At 34.8% G+C, this 22,222-nt stretch overlaps 1 protein-coding gene across 1 annotated transcript in view; it reads left to right on the forward strand.

Annotated features, from left to right (window-relative positions):
- Positions 1-22,222, forward strand: part of LOC103593044 (connector enhancer of kinase suppressor of ras 2-like) — a gene marked incomplete at its 3' end in the record, with an annotated part of 120,063 nt that overhangs the window by 14,228 nt on the left and 83,613 nt on the right. The gene's annotated exons all lie outside the window — the stretch shown is intronic.

Here is a 22,222-nt window from a genome sequence, read left to right on the forward strand (position 1 = left end):
GGTCCAGTACGGGGGCAACACTGAGGGTTGCGATCCGTTGCCGGACACGGAAAAAGACAAAAAAAAAAAAAAAAAAAAAAAAAACAGTGATGAAGACTCGGGAGGAATCTGAAAGAGTTCCCAATAGCTAAAGCTGGAACAATTCAAGCAATAAAATAAAGTAGTATTGGATTATAACCCAACGTATAAAATAAATATCCATGAATCCAGGCTGATGTAAATAAATGACTGGATAAATAAAGAAATGGGAGAGAAGAGACAAATCTCCCATACAGAGAACTCCAAATAATTTATGTCGATTACCCGCTCCTCCAAGGATATGGCACTTAAATCCCCACCCCTTGAATGTGACTTACTTCCAAAGAGTAGAGTGTAGAAAGGGGAAAACATAACTTTAAAGTGGAGAAACGTGGCAGTTGCTACGTTGGCCAGGTCATCAAGGTTAACATCAGTGATAAGTCATATCGATAGCATATTGATAATATGTGATGAGAATGGCACTTTATTTCTGTGGTCTTCCCTGAATTTCCCTGCTCCCCGAAACCCATAACCCCATTCTATTCATGAGGAAAACATTAGACAAATCCATATTTAAGGACATTTTACAGAGTACCTGACCAATACTCCTCAAAACTGTCATCAAAAACGAGGAAAATGTGAGAAACTCACAGACTAGAGGAAACTAAGAAGACATGATGATTAATTGTATTATGGTATCTTTGTTAGGATCCTGGAACAGAAAAAGTACATTAGGAAAAAAAAAAAAAAAACTAATGAAATCCAAATAAAGTGTAGAGTTTAGTTTAATAGCAGTGTACCAATGTTGGTTCCTTAGTTGTAACAAATATACCATAGTAATATGAGATGTTAATAGTAGGAGATTATGGGTGAAGGGTATACAGAAACTCTCTACTATTTTTCCAACTTTTCTGTAGATCTAAAATTATTTTGAAGTAAAAAGTTTATTTAAATAAAAAAATTAAAGTTTATTTTCAAATTTGGTAATACCAAATGATAAGCAATGCCTCATACATGAAATAGCTTTAATTTGTCTCTCCGGAAGTATTCATAATAAACTCTTTCAAATGAAAAAGGTCACTTGGGATATAGGGCAGTTTTTCAATGTGTGGGATTGTTCCATCCATTGATCTAGCAATCATTCGGTAACCCAATCATTGTGGTAACCCAAAACTCCTCATAATTCTCAAAATGTTCCTAACAGGCAATATTATCCCTGGCCTGGTATCAAGAACCTCTGCCTTACCTCTTCTCTCCTATTAAACCTCATGCTTTTCCATACATGGAAAAAATATATTTTTTAATTTTATGAAAAGTAATTTTTCTGAATGAATGTTATACCTGGTTTCCATTCTACTGAAATTAATCTTTTACTTGATTAGCTTTTTTTTTTTTTTTGCACCTTTTGCTACTCAGGAAATATGTTTAAGAAAGGAAAACTTAATGTGCATGGGTAGTATAGAAACCACCAAAAGTTAGCTCCATCTCGTTTTACTTCAGTGCTAACCAATTTGCAATTAAACTCTTGGACAGAAGAGTGTGCTGTTCTAAACCTTGTTAACAAAGCCTGATTCCCAGCACTCCTTCTAACTGTAGTTTCTGTTTCCTGCAGACACTGTGTGTAGGAATGTTAAACAAGGCGTGAAAATATTTGAGCAAATAGATGTTGTGGTTTATAATAATTGATTTTCAGCTCTCTATGTAAATGTGTGCATAAACACGCACGCATGTTTACTTGGGGCAGATAAATCTGCCTGGGGCAGATTTGCTGAAATTGAATATAACTAAAAGACCTTTTCAGATTGCTTTTCTGCAAGGAAGTCAACATTTTTCTTATTAAATGTAACACCTTATTTTCATGGTATAATGGGTCTGTGTGGTGTGTTTAGCAGTTGAGTTCAAGTTATGAGGAAGGTTATAACTTAAGATCTCCTTTGGTAACATTTCAAGAACTTACATTAAATTTCAAAACGGATCTACTTTAATACTTGCACTTAATTCCTATGCCTTTTTTTGGTTAAGATCTTCCTTGTTTTCTAGTTTGCTGATGTGAAAATTCTAAAAAGAGCAGGTTCTGGTAATAAATAGATAAAGAAACTATAACTGGAGAACTTACTGCATTAACCTGATAATTTTTTTTCTTGCCACTATAAATCAAAACGTTATATTTACCACAACAATTTCAACCTACTTGATTCTTTGTTATTAATGCACCTCTGTAAAAGTGTGAAGTTCTGGGTATATTCTTGATGTGGCTGCCTTATCATTGTTGCCCTGGCTCGCTGCTAAATGTCTTTTTTTGACTTTATGCTCTGTGAGTACCACCCTAGCTATGCATTAATATACTCTCTTTGAAATGATTCTGCTTTTTGTACAAAGTATTCCTAAGCTATGCTCACAAGAATGAAAGAGAGTTTGTTTTGTTTGAATCCTTTTTGTTTTAGTAAGGTAAGTGTGGTTTGCATTTAAAGTAACCTTCAAAACACAACCTATGTAGATTATACACTAAATATCAAGGGTTTAAAGCTGTCTTTTATTATGTAACTGGAAAGGATGGTTTGACTTCCAATATCTTAAAACTTTAGAATTTATTTCAGGGTAGGTGGGAAATATTTAAAAACTGAAGTTGTGTTCAGAACTTTCCAATAATACTTTTTTATAAATTTACACAGATTTAGGATGACTAGTTGTTGTGATAATACAGTCTTATAATTATTAAAGGCAGAAAGTTAGAAGCAAGGTGTGTGATTTGCATGACTTATGAAATACAGATGGTGAGAGGTAGAATTGGAAGCTTTTGCAGGGTGCAGGTGGACAGTAGTTCTTCAGTGAAATTAATTAAGAGTAATCATTGTATAGTAACCACTGTCTTGTAGGCTGGCATGAATTTAGTATTCTGCTTTCTCAAATGAAAATGCAGATGCTGCCTTTCAAGGCTGCCAGAAACATCTTTAACTCCTATAGTCATATCAAAAGACTCACTCCCCCACTCCTCTCTTCCTTCATCTCTATATTTCATACAGATGCATAAAAAAAGATTAAGGGGGCAAATATCTAATAGGAAGCACTGTATGTAGAAGACGATACAAATTAACTGTAGTATTGATTTGGTCTAAACCAAATTCTGTCCTGTATTTGCCTTGTGTGTTTAAATCACCTCTTAACTTCTCAAGCCCTTGGTTTCTTTATCTAAAAATGGAGATAATGAAAATGAGCTTCATAGAGAATTCTGAGGAATGATTAGTCAAAATTTAGCCCAGGCAGAAATGGAGCAACATTTTGACACTTGCAAAAAAATCCAGTTTCTTTACAGGATTTAAATTAATCTTTATGGAACATAATTTTTAAGTATTCCAATTTAGAAATAAATTAAATGATGTAGCTCTCAAATGTTTGCTTTAAGGTATGAAGTACAAAGATTATACTGACTTTAAAATGTATCAGGTATGGATTTCAGGTGGCTGGCTGTCTTTTGGGAACTCTTTCCCTCTTACTAGCTTCTGTCGTCTGTGTAGCCACTTCTTTCACTAACAGCTTTATTGGAGTATTTCTCTCCAAATAATTTTTTTTTCTTATTTGAGTCAAATGATCACTTAACTAATTTAGCCTAATTATTAGAATGGTGTATCCCACTCTTCCTGCCAGGGAACTCAAAGTTCCTAAGGCATTGCTGTTGATGGCTCCGTCATCCCTGGCTAACTCTGAATCAGTATAAGCCTCATCTCAGTGTATCATGGTACCTTAGTACTTCTCAGCATTATTTTATCAAAAGGTTCATGATCATTAAAATTGCATTTCTCAGATCTTGTCAGAAGATTGGAATATGAGTTTTATCATCACAGGTTGTGTACATGGTGATCAATATCATCATTAAACACCAAATCTGTGCAATGAAAATGATAGGCACTTATGAGCACTAGAGCTCTATTTAAGTAATAAGGATGTATTGACTTTTTGTAGGAGAAACAGTCAATTGTAAGAAATAAATGAACCAATTCATTTGAGCATGGATCGCTGAAAACGAGAGAATCACTGGCAAAACAATGCCTTTTCTCATTCGTGTGTCACAAGTGGTATTTGGATTGAGGACAATTGAGAAGCATTAAGAATACAAATTAGTTTCCATGTAATATAGAATGGTTTTTGGCAAGTGTACTTTCCCAAAGCTCCTACGCTGTCTTTTTATTTTTATTTTTTTATTACCAGCAGTTTTGTTTTTCTCCTTAGGTTTCACATTTTGACCTGCATTTGTTTTCTTTGGAAAAATGCTCTATATATTGAACATTAATGCACCTTGTGTAAATGTCAACTCACATATAAAATTTAGTTTAGAGGAAATTTTTAAGTATACTAATTTATTAAGAGCCTTCTTTTAATCAGTATAGCAGTGTAACAACGTTGACTTTAAACTTTTGAGAAATATTGTCCATAATTTTGTTACTGTGACTTCTTGAATCTTTTTGATATTGATGTTTCTAAATGACAGTGCACTACAATATGCCAAATTTTATACTTTCATTCAAACTTTGAAGATCATTTGGATGTTTTTTTCAGGGGGAGAGGGAGTTGGCACTGAGCCATTTATAACTCATTTTTTAAAACCATGTAAATTTTAAAGTAAATGGATCCTTTTTAGAAAATGAGATCACATGGTCGAGACAGCTCTACTTCTATCTATAAGGGTTAACTAGGGTAAATAATTTGGATTTTTGGTTTCCTGTCATATAAAATAAAGTTGAGTGATATGGTCTCATTTAAATTCTTAGATTCTGTGATTCTAAACTTTTAACTCATTTTCATATTTAGTTTAGTAGTGATGAATGATGAGCATTTTTCATTTTCTTTATATTTACTTTAGTGACCCCTAGTGACAGCTGGATCTTCTGAATTTTTTGGTTTAATCTGGTTCTATCCAGTAATTAAATGCCAAGCACAAAACTGCATGTGGTTTATACAAAGACTTGCTGTGTAACAGAAGTAAAAGATGTATTTTTGATGCTTTAGGTGAATCTGAATCCCCCAGATCTAGGAAATCAGTGCCAGTTTATCTTTACAAATTCTTGTTGACAAACTTCTAAGGTATTAGGTTTCAATTCTTTCTCCTTTTTCTATTTTTCTTTTTCTATAGTCTTTCACCACCAAAAACTATAACTATTACAGCTTAGCAAGCAGGTCATTGAGCAAATAACTTCTAGCTCACTCCTTACACTGTCTTTCTCTGCCTGTCCCTTGGTAATATCCAGAAAAAAAAATTCAGATGGCTGAAAAGTCCTACTATATAAAAAACAAAAATATGAATTCCAAATACACTCACAAGACCAAGGAAAAATTAAAATATGTGGTACATGCAAGTTGATATAGAACATCTGAAAAAACAGTACTTTTTGTTCTTGGTGTTCCTTTTTAAATCATATTTTTAAAATCAAGATTAGTACAACCACTATGGAAAACAGTATGGAGGTTTTCAAACAACCACAGATAGATGTTCCATACGATCCAGCAGTCCCACTTCTGGGTATATACCCAGAGGAATGGAAATCATCATGTCGAAGGGATACCTGCACTCCCATGTTCATCGCAGCTCTATTTTCAATAGCCAGGACATGGAACCAACCTAATTGCCCATCGATGTATGATTGGATAAGGAAACTGTGGTATATTTACACCATGGAATAGTACTCTGTCATAAAAAAGAATGAAATACTCCCATTTTAAACAACGTGGATGAGCCTGGAGAAACTTACATTGAGTGAAATAAGAAAAGCACAGAGGGATAAATACCACATGTACTCACTCATATGTGAGAGCTAAGAGAGAAAGAAGGAAGAAAAGAAAGACCACAGTAGTGCTTTGGTATTGCAGAGGGAGAGATCATTCCTTGGGCTACAAAGAGGAGTGAGGGGGAAAGGGGGAGGGGGAGGGAGGTTGGGGATAATTGGGTGGGGGACATGGGGTACAAATGCAATTTGTGGTAGTTTGTATACAGCCAGTATGAATCTGGCCCCCACATCATGGGCACGTGGTGTGACAATCAGCTTTGTATCTCATGAATATTCATAACCAATGATAAAAAAAAAAGAACTGTGTAATGCAGTACTTCTATAAGTTTTATCTAGATATGTGCGGATGCAACAAGCAAATTTGTATTATGCATGTAGGACAAGTACATCCTTAAATTCTTAGCATAACTTACAGCTATTTACGTGGAAGTTTAACATGTATGGTTTTAATACTATTTGATAAGCAAATTTGACACACAAACTCAAATACGGTTCTTGTGTCTATTACTGAAACACATTATTTAAAACAGTTTGTAACATTTCTTTTACAAAAGAACAGGCTTAGTTTCTCCACATGCTGACATACTTGTTCTCTGTACAGACTATGAGATGAATTGATAGAAAGCTAGAATGAGAAAGAACTTTTAGAGGTCACTTGGTCCTATGCCATCATAATTACATGTAAGCAGTTAAGCTCAGAGAGATTAAAGAATTTGTCTAAATTTACATATCATTCTAGTTGTAAAATTAGCATGACGGAGAACCCAATATATGAAAGCTCAGAAATAGTATGTTGTGTAGATCTTATTCATAGTTATGGGGACATCTCTGTTAGGAAAAAAGAGAATGAATTCTTTTGATCATTGGTGTCAAAATTAGAGTACATCTTGATGAACACATGCAACAAGCCTACTTCATAGAATAATCCCCTCATTCAGAATGTTTGTTTTAGATTTCATTTTATCATAATCTAACATAAGATTCTGAGAATGCCAAAGTTCCTTTATAGAGAGTTAAAATGCTATTAACTGCTGGAAAAACTTCTCCTGATGATCTATCTTCTAATCTTTGTGTGTTATTACTCAATTATTTCAGATCCGATTTTATAAAACTTTGCAGATTGTTAATGTAGTCCAGTGCAACAGGATTAAACACAAATCCAAATACACAGTCCTTTTTGAGGTCCGTGTAGAACCAAATAACTGGTTCATTGTACTGAGTAATTTATTGTAATTCACTTATTTTAACAATTTCCCATTTTAGTTATGAACAATATACATGCACCTAAAACTTTAAATGTGGAATAATTTTTGACCCTATAATCTTTAACTGTCTGTATTAGTTAAGTAACCTCATTTACTCTACTGGAATTAACATATTAAATTGATCCTTACCAAATACAAATAGATGTTTTTGATATATCAAAACAGAGTATTTGGAAGATCAGGGCTACTAAATTATTATAAAATTTGTTCAGAGAGCTTACTTATTGTGATGTCCTCCTTTGTACCTGTTTTAGATATTGCTTCCTTCTATATAGTAGATTTTGCATCATTTATACTGTTCTAATTCCTGTCTCTTTCCAGCATTCCTATGTCCTAGTCTTAGTTAAAGCCTCAACAGTTGGAATCTCAGATTTCAAACAATATTCATTTAAAATTGAGGATAACTACAGAAGTGTGACATACAGATTTATCAGTGATTTGATAAGGTATGTAAATTACATGACCATAGTAAGATTCTGGTAATTATTTTTTAAATAAATATATAGATGCCAAATAGGGAGAAATGACTACATAAATAAAAGTATTTAACAAAATGGGAACAAAGATAGCAATAGATTTTTCAAGTTTAATATGTATGTAGGTCTCTTGGATTATGTGTGCTGTCAAGAATTCAATAACTAAGTGGAAGTAGAAAGTACTTTTTCTTTTACCACTGAAATGCCATTGAGTGTTTTCTATTCTAAACATCTTCTACAATGGCATTTATTGTTCTTTAGGAACTTTCTTTTCCACGTTAATTTTTAGGTATTGTATCTTTCAAGATTTGTCATCCTTTAAGAAAGGCAAAATTATATAACTTATTCACTTGAGAATGATCTATGTCATTATGCACATTTTCTGATAACTGCCATCAAAGGTGAAATAATAACACATTTCCCGCTACCAGAAGAGATGTGGTCACCTCAGGACAACACTGAGTCATATTTCTGGGGCAAGTAGGAAAAGTTTGTGTCATTGGCAGCCACCCGGGCTCTTCATGTTCTAAGGCAAATGGCAAACTGGCATATGATGTAACTGAAATGTTTCGTAAATGTCTAAATCTCAGGAAAAATTAATGTTGAGAAGTGTAAAAACTGAAATCTGTGGCTTATATTGAACCAGTGATTTTTAATTTTTAAAATTTATTTTAATTGACACATTGTGATTGTACATGGTTATGGTGTATAATCTCATGTTTTGATACATATATATGTTGTATTAATGAGAATTAATTTAGTTATGCTTATTTCACAAATTGGTAGTTGTGTTTTAATTTAACTAAATTTAAATTGTAATTTGATATCTTAAAACTAGAGCACCTTGTATGGTAAAGAACTCTGTTTCCACATTTTTTAAAATGTGTTAACCAGTGTCAACAACCCAGACAATACTGGAATATGACCCTTAATGTTTTTTTCCTATCTGTGTATATACAACTGTTAATTTAACCTAGATGTTTGCTGGACTTTTAATTTATATGTATATTGAAAGTATTTGTGCAGTTATACAGAACAGTAGTACAGTATTAGAAAATTTTGTTGATTAGCCTTGAAGATAAATAGCAATAAAATTTGAAACTACTGAAACTGCCCACCTTCATCTACTCAAATAAAACATTTATGACCTTAAAGCATAAATGTTGTTTTAAGAGTGTTAATATGATTATCAATGTCAGTGTGTTTAAAATAAGCACCTTATAAAAAACAAGCAAAACCTTTAATTGAAAGGCTTCTTTTTGAATGTACATCCTCTAGTTACACCTTATATGTATTTTTATATAAAAGTTAATTGTATATTTTTCAAATGAAAGGAAATTTATTTTGGAGGCAGTTTTTGCTCTATCTCTGTAGTCTTGCTTGAAACATAATTTGCTAATTGTAATAGCACTAATTCTGTATGTTTGAGTAATATTTTTATTTGTATGTGGGTTGTTTAGGTTTTTTTAATAATAAAATATAATGTGTTGCTACATAATTAAGTATTTTTAAAAGTTGCCCTAAACATTGGAGTCTGCCATACAAACCTTTTGGGATAGTGGAGTTATACTTTTTTTTTTTTTTTTTGAGGTGATCAGAATATGCCCACTCTAAGTTTTTTCAGAATTTTAAAATATTTTTAAGTCACATTAGCTTGTACTCGTGAATAATAGGCCTGTCAGGACTATCTACCATGATCACCGCATAGCTACCTATCTCCAGCATAGTCACTATATTACAATGGGGGGAAATGTAGCCTTTGGAGCCAAATAAACCTGGATTTAAATTCCAGCTCTGCTACTTATTGGCTATATGGTTCTGGACACATAATAACCTCTTTGAGATTCAATTTTCTCATTTTTAAAATGAGGAAATACCACCTACCTCAAAGTTTTTTTATTTAAATGAAGTGATCTATGTAAAAGACATACCACAGTCACTGGCACTTAGTGAGTTCTAACCAAACGTTAGTTATTATTATTAGTACCATCACCAATACCAACTATAAAGGAGGATTGTAGTCAGGGAGTGATAATGTATGCAAAGGTCATAGTAGTTCCTTGAAAAGTATTTGTTGTTGTTATGGTTACTACCATGTGCTGTGCCAGTGGCCTATAATCAATATTGTAATTGAAGCTGAAAGTAAATGATTAGGTATTTTGGGAGCTGTTCAACTTCACTGAAATTACATAATGAAAATATAGAAAAATAAAAGATTACTGAGAAAATGAAAATAGAAATAAAAATTTCATATACCTAGAATGGACAGCTCAATTCAACATGGCCTAGTCATACAAAAATCTGATTATGTGGCTCATGCCTTAATATACTTGGATGACCATGTTCTAACCATTTAAAAAAAAAAAAACCATACTTCTGAAATGTCGAATTCTATGTGTTTTCATTTGGTTATATACACAACATTTATTAGGACTTAACAATGTCTGAGTTTCAGAAAATTTTAAGAATACTTCTGGCACATAGGCATCAATAAGTATTTGTCAAATGAATGGATAAATGAGATCACCCCAACTAATACAGCCTGATCTCAGAGAACCATTCTAACTCTTAAATTTCTGTATCATGTGTAAATTTATGCTCAGGGCCAGGAATACTGTGTCTCCTTTTCCCTTCTCTTCCACCCTTTCAAGACCTAAGGAAAATGCGTTTTATTTAATTTAAAGATCAGAGATTTCCCTTTTATCTTTTTCTGTACATTAAACATTTTTATTGAAAGCTTTTCTTCTGTCAACCATAAGGTCAAAGGTTGTTGCTTGAATGAAAAACCAGATCAAAATACAGAGAGGAAATATCATTTATTTTTATTTTTATTTTTATAGGGGAGTGATGTGCTGATGTTTTATTTATTTTTTATTATGAATATTCATGAGACACAAACCTGATTGTCACCCCTCATGCCCATGATGTGAGGGCCAGATTAATACTGGCAGCATACCCATTACCACAAATTACTTTTGTACCCCATGTCCCCCACCCAATTATCCTCAACCTTCCTCCCCCTCTCCCTTTCCCCCCCAACTCCTCTTTGTAGCCCAAGGAATGATCTCTCCCTCTGCAAGACCAACGCACTACTGTGGTCTTTCTTTCCTTCCTTCTTTCTCTCTTAGCTCCCACAAATGAGTGAGTACATATGGTATTTATCCTTCTGTGCTTTGCTTATTTCACTCAATGTAAGTTTCTCCAGGCTCATCCATGTTGTTTAAAATGGGAGTATTTCATTCTTTTTTATGACAGAGTAGTATTCCATGGTGAATATATACCAAACTTTCCTTATCCAATCATCCATCAATTGACATTTAGGTTGGTTCCATGTATTGGCTATTGGAAACAGACCTACACTGAACATGGGAGTGCAGGTATCCCTTCGACATGATGACTTCCATTCCTCTGGGTATGTACCCAGAAGTGGAATTGCTGGATCATATAGAAGATCTATCTGTAGTTGTTTGAAAACCTCCATACTGTTTTCCATAGTGGTTGTACTAATTTACTGTCCCACCAAGAGTGAAGGAGTGTTCCCTTCTCTCCAAACCTCACCAGCATTGGTTATTCATACTCTTTTTGATTATAGCCAATCTAGCTGAAGTGAAGTGGTATCTCAGGGTAGTTTTAATTTGCATTTCTCTGATGACTAGAGATGTTGAGCATTTTTTTATGTACCTGTTGGCTATTTGTGTGTCTTCCTTTGAAAAATGTCTATTCAGGTCCTTTGCCCATTTTTTAATTGGGATATTTGTTTTTTTACTGTATAACTGCTTGAGTCCCTTGTATATTCTGGATATTAATCCCTTGTGAGATGCATAGTTAGCAAAAATTTTCTCCCACTCTGTTGGTTGTCGTTTCTCTTTGTTGATTGTTTCCTTTGTTGGGTAGAAACTTTTTGAGATTCAATTTTCATAGTTTGATATAGTCCCATTTGTTTATTTTTTCTTTTGTTGCTTGTGCTTTCAGGCTCATGTTCATAAAGCCTGTTCCCAGACCTAGTTGCTGAAGTGTTTCACCTATATTTTCCCTTAGTAATTTTAGTTTCAGGTCTTATACTAAATTAAAGTCTTTAATCCATTTTGAGTTGATTTTAGTGTATGGTGAGAGATGCATATCTAGTTGCATTCTTCTGCATGTGGATATCCAGTTTTCTCAGCACCACTTGTTGAAGAGGCAGTCTTTTCCCCAATGTAGATTTTTGTTGCCTTTGTCCAATATCAGATGGCTATAAGCCTGAGGGTTGATTTCTTGGTTCTCAATTCTACTCCACTGGTCTGAGTGTCTATTTTTATACAAGAACCATGCTGTTTTGGTTACAATAGCTTTGTAGTATAATTTGAAGTCAGGCAGTGTTATATCTCCAGCTTTATATTTTTTGCTCAGAATTGCTTTGGCTGTTTGGGGTTTTTTGTTGTTCCATATGAAAGGTAAGATTGTTTTTTCCATTTCTGTGAAGAACATCATTGGTATTTTGATGGGGATAGCATTGAATCTGTAGATCGCTTTGGGTAGTATAGACATTTTCACAATGTTAATTCTTCCAATCCAAGAGCATGGGATACCTTTCCATCTTTTGTGTCTTCTTAAATTTCTTTCAGAAGTGGTTTGTAGTTCTCATTGTAGAGGTCTTTCACCTCCTTGGTTAAATCGATCCCTATGTATTTTATTTTTTTCATGACAATTGTAAATGGCTTTATTTCTCTTTCTGTTAATTCATTATTTGAGTATGTAAGTGCAACTGATTTGGGGGCATTTACTTTGAATCCTGCAACGTTACTGATGTTATTAACCAGCTCTAGGAGTTTTTTGATAGTCTTTAGGTTTTTCTATATATAGTATTGTGTCATCTGCAAATAGAGGCCATTTAAATTCATCTTTTCCAATCTGGATTCCCTTTATTTCTTTCTCTTGCATGATTGCTCTGGCTGGTACTTTCAGTACTATGTTAAATAGAAGTGGTGAGAGTGGGCATCCTTGTCTTGTTCCTGTTAAGGCAAAGACCCTCAGTTTTTCCCCATTCAGAATGATACTGGCAGTGGGCTTGTCATAAGTGGCTGTTATTGTGTTGAGATATTTCCCTTCTATACGTAATTTGTTGAGAGTCTTTGTCATGAAGGGATGTTGAATTTTGTCAAATGCTTTTTCAGCGTCTATTGAGATAGTCCTGGTCTTTGTCCTTGAGTTGTCAATGTGATGTATTACATTTATTAACTTTCATATGTCAAACCATCCTTGCATCCCTGGGATGAATCCCACTTGATCATAGTGTATAATTTTTTGAATGTGTTGCTCTATTCTGATTGCTAATATTTTGTTGAGGATTTTTGCATCTAGGTTCATCAAGACTATTGGCCTTTAATTTTCTTTTTTTGTTGTGTATCTGGTTGTGGTATCATAGAATGAGTTTAGGAGAGTAGTTTTGTTTCAGTTGTTTGTAGTTTTCAGTAGAATTGGTATGAACTCCTTTTTAAAAGTTTGATAGAATTCAGCTGTAAAACCATCCAGACCTGGACTTTTCTTTGTTGGAAGGTTACTAATTGCTGCTTCAGTCTCCTTGCTTGTTATTGGCCTGTTCAGGTTTTCTATATCTTCTTGGTTCAATCTTGGTAGTTTGTGTGTGTCTAGAAACTTATCCATATTTTCCAGATTTTCATATTTGTTGTCATACAGTTATTCATAATAGTCTCTAATGATTCTTTGTATTTCTGTGGTATCAGTATTAATGTCTCCCTTTTCATTTATGATTTTTGTTATTTGGGTATTCTCTCTTCTTTTTTTTTTTTTTTTGTTAACCTAGCTAATGGTTTGCCTATTTTATTTATCTTCTTGAAAAACCAACTTTTTCTTTTGTTGATCTTTTCTATTACTTTTTGGGTCTCTGCTTCATTTAGTATTGCTCTGATCTTAATTATTTCTTTCTGTCTGCTACCTTTAGGTTTGTATTTTTGTTGTTTTTCAAGATCTTTGAGGTATAGTGTTCAGTAGTTTAGTTGAAGTCTTTCTGTTCTTTTGATGTAAGCATTTATTGCAATAAATATGCCTCTTAGTACTGCTTTTGCAGTATCCCACAGGTTTTGGTATGATGTATCTTTATTTTTGTTAGTTTCTAGAAATTTTTTGATTTCCTCTTTAATTTCTCCTTGGACCCATAGGTCATTCAAGAGCCTGTTATTTGGTTTCCATGTGTTTGTATAGTTTCCAGTGTTTTGCTTATTATTTATTTCCAATTTTAGTCCATTGTGTTCTGAAAAGATACTTGGAATGGTTTCACTTTTTAGAAATTTGCTGAAGCTAGATTTGTGACCTAATATGTGGTCTAATCCTGTATAATATTCCATGAGCTGATGAGAAGAAAGTATATTCTTTAGGTGTTGGGTAAAATGTTTTAGGTGTTGGGTAAAATGTTTTAGGTGTTGGGTAAAATGTTTTGTATGTATCTGCCAGGTCCAGTTGGTCTAAGGTGTACATTAAATCCTGTCTCCTTTTTGACTTGTTGCCTGGAAGATCTGTCCCATACTGAGAGTTGGGTGTTCAGATCACACACTATTAATGTATTAGGTCCTATTTCTTTAGGTCTAAGAGTGTTCACTTTATATATCTGTCAGCTCCAGTATTGGGTGCATACAGGTTTATGATTATTATGTCTTCTAGCAGGATAGATCCCTTTATCATTATATAGTGGCCTTCTTTGTCTCTTTTTTTGTTTTAAATCTATTTTGTCCAATGTAAGAATAGCTACTCTTCATTATTGGTTTCCATTTGCATGGTATATCTTTTTCCATCCCTTCACTTTTAGTCTATGTGTGTCTCTGCAGGTGAGGTGGGTCTCTTGAAGACAGCATATACTTGGGTGTAGCTTTTTAATCCAATCTGTCAGTCTGTTTCTTTTGAATAGGGAGTTTAGTCCATTCACATTTAGGGTAGTTATTGACAAGTGTTGCTTAATTCCTGTCATTTAATTGCTTCTTGTTTAGATGGTTTAAAAATCTTTTGATCATTATTTCCCCTTTTAATTCTCTTCTTTAATGTTAGTTGGAAATTTAAGATGGAATGATTAAGCTTCTCTCTTTCTTGCTGGCATTTTTGCTTTAATGGTGGGTTTTGCTCTTTCTTGTGTATTTGTGATAGTAGTCACAATTATTCAGATTCCATTTGAATGACTCCCTTGGAAATTTCTTGCAGGTTGGTCATGTGGTGGTGAACTCCCTCAACTTTTATTCGTCTTGGAAATACACTATGTCTCCCTCATTTCTGAAGGAGAGCCTTGCTGGGTAAAGAATTCTTGGCTGGCAGTTTTTTTTCTTTTGGTATTTGTAATATATCATTCCACTTTCTTCTGGCCTGTAGGGTTTCGGTTCAGAAGTCTGCTGTTAGTCCGATGGGGGTTCCCCTGTAAGTGTCCTGCCATTTTTCTCTTGCTGCTTGTAGAATTCTCTCTTTGTCTTTGAGCTGTATAAATTTAACTGTAATGTGTTCTGGGGAGGATCTTTTTGGATTTTATCTGTTTGGGGACCTTTGAGTTTCCTGGATCTGAAGGTTTGTATCTCGCCCTACACCTGGGATGTTTTCTGTTAGTATTTCCTTGAATGGGTTTTCAATACCTTTTCGTTTCTCTTCCCCTTCTGGATTACCCACAATTCAGATGTTTGAGCACTTGGGGTTGTCTGCTATCTCTCTTAGATTTTCCTCATTAGTTTTAATTCTTTTTTTTTTTTGTCTGCCTGAATTATTTCAAAAAGACCTTCTTCAAGCTCTGAAATTATTTATTCTGCTTGCTCTACCCTGCTGCTCAAGCTCTCAGTTGTGTTTATTTCATTGAGTGAATCTTTTCATTTCTAGAAGTTCTGCTACACTCTTTCTTAAGGTATTAATCTCTATAGATTTCCTCCATATTCTGGATATTTTTTCTTGTTTCATTGTGTTCTCTAATTGAGTCTTCCCTTATTTCTTCAAGTTTTCTTAAAATCATTGCTTGGCATTCTTTTTGAGACATTTCAAGGATTACCTGTTCCATGGAGTGTGACTTAGGAGCATTACTGTATTCTTTTGGTGGTGTCATTTCTTCTTGTTTATTTGTAGTTCTATTATTTTTTTGTTGATGTTTGGTCATGTGGTAGAGGGTTTGCTTCTTCTATTACACTGATGTTGGCTGTGAATCATTGCTTGGCATTCTTTTTGAGACATTTCAAGGATTACCTGTTCCATGGAGTGTGACTTAGGAGCATTACTGTATTCTTTTGGTGGTGTCATTTCTTCTTGTTTATTTGTAGTTCTATTATTTTTTTGTTGATGTTTGGTCATGTGGTAGAGGGTTTGCTTCTTCTATTACACTGATGTTGGCTGTGGAGTGGCCCTGATTGCTACTGTTGTAGTGAATTGTCTTTGCTTGACAGTAGGTGTGGTGGTGGTAATGTTAAACCACCTTGGGTCCTGTTCCAGAATCTGTGGTCATAGAATGAGCACCCAGCACTGCATGGTTCTGCTGCGCTCACCTCGGCAGGTTGGGCTGCACAGGCTGGCTCCCGGGTCCAAGGAGGAGTGAGGGTTCACCTCTGCCATGCGGTTCTGCTGGGCTTACCTCGGCAAGTCAGGCGACGTGGGCTGGCCCTCCCCTCCAGATCTGGGGGGGGTGGGCAGAAAAATAGTTTTTTTAATTGGTTATTATTATTCATGAGATACAAAGCTGATTGTCACCCCTCGTGCCCATCATGTGGGGGTCAGATTCGTACTGTGTACCCATTACCACAAATTGCATTTGAACCACGTGTCTCCCACCCAATTATCCACAACCTCCCTTCCCCTCCCCCCTTACCCCCACTCAACTTTGTGCCTAAGGAATGTTCTCTTCCTCTGCAAGTCCAATGCACTACAGTGGTCTTTCTTTCCTTCCTTCTTTCTCTCTTATCTCCCACATATGAGTGAGTACACGTGGTATTTATCCCTCTGTGCTTTTCTTATTTCACTCAACATAATTTTTTAAATGAATAAATTTTCTTAATTCTTTTTGGGGAAGCTCACCTAAATTCAGAATATTTATTATTGATGGAATGAAAGTGTGGATGAAAGATAATATTTTTAAACTTTTATATTTCAGTCAGTCCTTTCTCTGTTCCTTACAAGTGTTTTGCTGTTGTAGAAGTACGTGAATATAGTTTCAAAATCTTTTAGTTCTTCTTAGTCTTTTAGTCTCCTGGAACTTAAACATACAGCTATACCTTGTTCAAGCTTGTTCCTTTTAGCCAAGTTGTATCTTCTCTGAGCAGTGATTTGTTAAATTAGGGATTCTGTTGTAAGCCAGGATGTCACCAATACTAATAGTGTTAGAATGAATGAGCTTAGAAAACTGGGTTAAGAAATGATAAGGAGAAAGTCAGAAGGTTGGATAGCACACTATAATTATAGTCTTGGAATAGCTGAAAATTGTCTATAAGGGTAAAGAGCAACTTTTTGACTTTTTAATGATATGTGGTCAAATATAGTGTATTTTAAAATTGGTTATAATATGGGTTCATATTTCTTGAAAGTTATCTAAATCTGAAACATTTAACCAAAATGGTAATGGCATGAGCTACAAAGATCTGGCTCAGAAATAATTCATTTTGGCTTTTTACAAAGCCAGACAAATAGCACTTGTGGGTTCCAGTCACATCATTTTTAGTGGCCTGTTTTTTCTTCTTCTTCTTATTTCATAGTTATGTAGTTCCTGGAGAGAGGGAGAGGTGGAGGGGGAGAGGGAGAGGGAGAAAATACAATGCGTGCCCATATGCCTGTTTCAACAGTGTGCTAAGTCCTATCTAGAGTATAAAAACCTACATAACATAGCAATCCCTGTCTTTGGGTTAATTTCATTTTAAGGATCAGTCAGAGCAAACATTTTCTTTTTCACTACAATTGTGTTTAGCTCATTCTGGAAGAAACAAAGAAACAGAAATGACATAGCCTTTAATGCAGAGAGACTTCTAATCTATAATAAATGCAAAACTAGATACTTTTGTATAAATAGTAACTATTCGTTCTCTGCTACTAAGTATCAGTCACTTTCCATACTCTACTGACTTGATTTGGACATTGCAGCGGCATTGCTAGGGTAGATATTATTAACCAATTTTAAAGATGAGACCTAGGTTAAATGACTTAATAGTAAATAACAGATTTCAAATTTGAACCCAGAGCCCTCTAATCCCAAAGACTATGTGTACATTTTCTCCTAACCATATAGCTTCCCAAGGTAAATAACTCCTACCTAATAGTGACTCTTATTTTTCTCTAGTTCATCTTACCTAAATTTGAAGAAGTGCTTTTATAGCAATTTAAAAAAATGGCAAAAATAGGGCTGACACATCCATATGTAGTTGTACAGGTTAGCAGTACACAAGCTGCACAGCTCTCTATGGTGTCATTGGATGAGTAAGGACATAGAGTTAAAAATCTACAGCAAGTAAAAGGAAACTTCATAAAACTCCTCTTTTTGCTTATCCAAATAAATCATACAATATTAGAATAAATCATTAATATTTTTAAATGATTTATTGAACACAAATATGAACTATTTAGGTAATATAAATGTTTATGCCAAAGGCTATATTTGAATTTATGATGATACATAACAGGTTTAATATTTTAAGAGAAAATTTAATGTGTTATGTTTATATGATTTTTTCATTTTTAATCTAGTAACTCATCTGTAATTTTAATGGCAAATGAGCACATAGATTATATTACAACATTTTACAAATAAAAATACATTTTTTAATATCTGAGAACATGAAACTAGTTGACATTTAGTTAGTTCTTAAATATTTATGCTAAAATAGAAGATCATGCTAAAATAATAAAAAGTGAAATCTTTATATTTATTTGACATAATTTAATTTTTTATGTTTGGTTTAACATCCTTATTATGTTTAGGGCATAATTCTTAAATTAATCTATTGAATCCTTAAGCTCATGATCTAATAAAACCTATGAACAAGTACATCAAACCTATAAAAAAGAAGAGCCAGGAAAACACTGAAATACTATAAGGGAGGATTAGCTTTACCAGACATTAAAACATTATAAATCCTGTATAATAAAGACAACATGGTGCTGGCCCATGAATAGACAAATAAACCAGTCGAGTAGAATAGAATAGAAAGCCCAGAACTAGACCCAGGCCTCTCAAATCACTGTGGGAAAAATGGACTTTTTCATAAATGGTGAAAGTTGTCCGTTGTGCTTAGACAGCTCTGTAGGCATTTAGAAAAAGATCCATAACTTGTACCGTACACAAGAATAACATCCAAGAGGATTAGGGATCTAAATGTAAATAATGAAGCCACAAAAGTACTAGAAAAACCCAATATTTTATCCTGACATGGTAGATGTGATCATTTGCAGGTCATAGGCTTAGGGGAAATCATTCTCCATCGGTATTCTCAGTCTTTTTTTGTTCCCCCAAAATGTTCATATCACCTTCATTTGTAATATGTCTAAATGGGAAACAATCCAAATAGCCATCAACAGTAGAAGGTGAAATAGCTGTATATTTATATGATGGAATCGCAAGCAATATATTGATGCACACAATGTGAAAGAATCTCATGGAAATATTAATGAATAAAATAAGTAATACAGAAGGTAAAGAGTGCATACCATGTGTTTTTATCTATATGTAGTCCAAGAACAGGAAAATGTAATCTAAGGTAATCGAAGTAAGAACTGTAATTGGCTTGGGGAGGTTGTACTGGGTTGTTAGGGGCAGAAGAAAGCTTTGTTGGATGCTTGAAAGTCTCATGTTTGATCTAGGTGGTGATTATAAATGTGTATACCTGGCTAAAAATTCACCAAGCTGAATTTTTAAGATAAAGGCATTAGCTGTAAATTATACCCCAATTTAAAATACTGAACTTTCTTTTTTAAAATATTTTTTATTACTATTGTAATTTATCATGTACAATATAGTTGATTTTCATGTCCCTTTACCAATTCCTCCTTTTCCTCCCTCCCTCTCCCCCCTTTTCCCATCAACATCATATCTGTTCACTTGTCTTAACAAGTTCAAAGAATTGTTGTGATTGTTGTGTCTTCTCCCCCCACCCCCATTCATTTGTATATTTACTTATTTATTTTTATTAGCTCCAACCAATAAGTGAGAACATGTGGTATTTCTCTTTCTGTGCCTGGCTTATTTCACTTAATGTAATTTTTTCCAAGTCCGTCCATGTTGTTGAGAATGGTAGTATTTCGTCCTTTTTTATAGCAGAATAGTATTCCATTGTGTAGATATACCACACTTTCCTTATCTACTCATCTGATGATGGATATTTGGGCTGGTTCCAACTCTTAGCTATTGTAAATAGTGCTGCAGTAAACATTGGCGTACAGGTATCCCTTTGACTTGATGATTTCCATTCCTCTCGGTATATACCCAGCAGTGGAATAGCTGGGTCATATGGTAGATCTATCTGTAATTGTTTGAGGAACCTCCATACCATTTTCCAGAAAGGGTGCACTGTTTTGCAGTCCCGCCAACAGTGTAGGAGGGTTCCTTTTTCTCTGCATCCTCGCCAGCATTTGTCTTTTTCATTGTTTTGGATATTAGCCATCCTAACTGGAGTGAGATGGTGTCTCAAAGTGGTTTGATTTGCATTTCCCGAATGCTGAGCGATGTTGAGCATTTTTTCATATGTCTATTGGCCATTCGTATATCTTCCTTTGAGAAATGCCTATTCAGCTCCTTTGCCTATTTTTTAATTGGGTTATTTGGTTTTTTGCTGTTAAGTCATTTGAGTTCCTTGTATATTCTGGTTATTAATCTTTTTCAGATATATATTTTGCAAATATTTTCTCCCACTCTGTGGGTTGTCTTTTTGTTCTGTTAATTGTTTCTTTTGCTGTGCAGAAGCTTTTTAATTTGATATAATCCCATTTGTTTATTTTTCCTTTGGTTGCCTGTGCTTTGGGGATCATATTCATAAAGTCTGTACCCAATCCTACTTCCTGGAGTATTTCCCTTATGTTTTCTTTAAGGAGATTTATTGTTTCAGGACATATATTTAATTCTTTAACCCATTTTGAGTTGTAAAACACTGAACTTTCAAAAAACGTACCAGTGTGTAATATTGAAGTCTGTTTGAACTCCCTTAGTCTCAACTCTCTCATGTGTAAAATGAGATAAATATTGTAATTAAAATATAGGGTTATTACAAAGCTTAAATGAAATAATGCATAATAATAGCACACAATCTAGCGTGTAGAAAATTTGCATTGCATTCCCATAAGTACCTAGCTTTTGATTTTTTCTATTCCATTTAATTCAATTTTTTTCAGTTATTTTGACATCTTAACTCCATTTAAATGTCCATGGAATAAGAATTTTTACACAATCTATCACCAGGTACATGTATTCTCTTTAAAAATCACTGCCCAAATTACTCATTCATACTGGTATTACTTGTTTAAGAGTAGACTCATTCCCAATGGCTATGGTATATTTACATGCATTGTCAATTCTGCCCTACATTTTTTATATGAACTTTATTATCAACTTGTCTAACTCCGTAAGCTACCAAAGGTAACTTAGATTCCATGATGGTGTGATAGGGAAAGTACGTTAAATTCAACTGTGACTATGGCTGATGACTGTAAAGTTGAGTTATTGAAAGAAGTTAACTGGTCACTACATGAAGGCTTTGGGAGGAGAAAATCTTACATAAAATTTAAAGAAACCCCACAGAACTAAATCTATGTTTAATTTAAAATTAAAGTAAGTTCCAGTCAAGATGGCAGAATAGGCAGTCCCCAGCATCACTCTCTCCCACAAATCAACAAATTTACAACTATAAAAATGCAACATCAGCCAAGCTTTGGCCGCTGGAGCTCAGGTGAAGGGGAGGAGAGACCTGTGGAACTCATGAAGGTGGGAGAAACCATGATGAGAGAAAGAAAAAATTGCTCTCAACGTTTCAGGCTGCTGCTGCTTTAATGCTGGAGCGCATGGAGCAGGAGCCAGCAGAAGCCACAGCTGTGCCCTTTAGATGGAGTTACTTAGAGGCAGAAGGGGAGAAGAGGATTTTGGTGGCCCCCAGGTCAGCAAGACCACTAATAGGGTTCCTGTGCACCTGTGCAGGAGCAAGGAGCCAGAACAGCTGAAAAAGGGGAGCTAATCAGAGGCCGGTGAGTTGACGCGAGGGACCCGTGCAGGGCCCGTCCCATGGGAAGTTTTTGGAGCATGGGCAGTGGGGAGATAAGCCCACAGGAGAAAACTGAGACACAGCAAGGACAGCTGATCTGCCCCCCAATCAGCACAGAACCACTCAGAGGAGACTGGTCAGGAAACAGAATGGCATGGGGTGCAGTTTTATGAAAAAACTCAGGCCCAGATCAGAGTTTCTACACAACCCAGGTGCACCGAGCATCTGGAGAGCTGGACGTACCTGTAAGGTCAACCATTAAACCCTGAGCTGCACAAAAAGCCTTCCCTAGGGAAACAGCAGCAAAGCAGCAATTTACTCAACCACACAGCTCAAGTACTGGTTCGCACAGGAAGTTCCCACATGTTAGAAGTAAGCAAAGGACAAAAAATTAGTTCTGGCCCAGGCACACCAGCAATGCCTTGGGACCCACCAGGGGACATAAGGCATGGAGCAAGAGGCAGGACCCCCACCAACAACCACTCACACGACCATCACCTCAG

The sequence above is a fragment of the Galeopterus variegatus genome, unplaced genomic scaffold, assembly GCF_000696425.1.
Source record: "Galeopterus variegatus unplaced genomic scaffold, G_variegatus-3.0.2 Scaffold1266, whole genome shotgun sequence".
In the NCBI taxonomy this organism is placed as follows: Eukaryota; Metazoa; Chordata; class Mammalia; order Dermoptera; family Cynocephalidae; genus Galeopterus; species Galeopterus variegatus.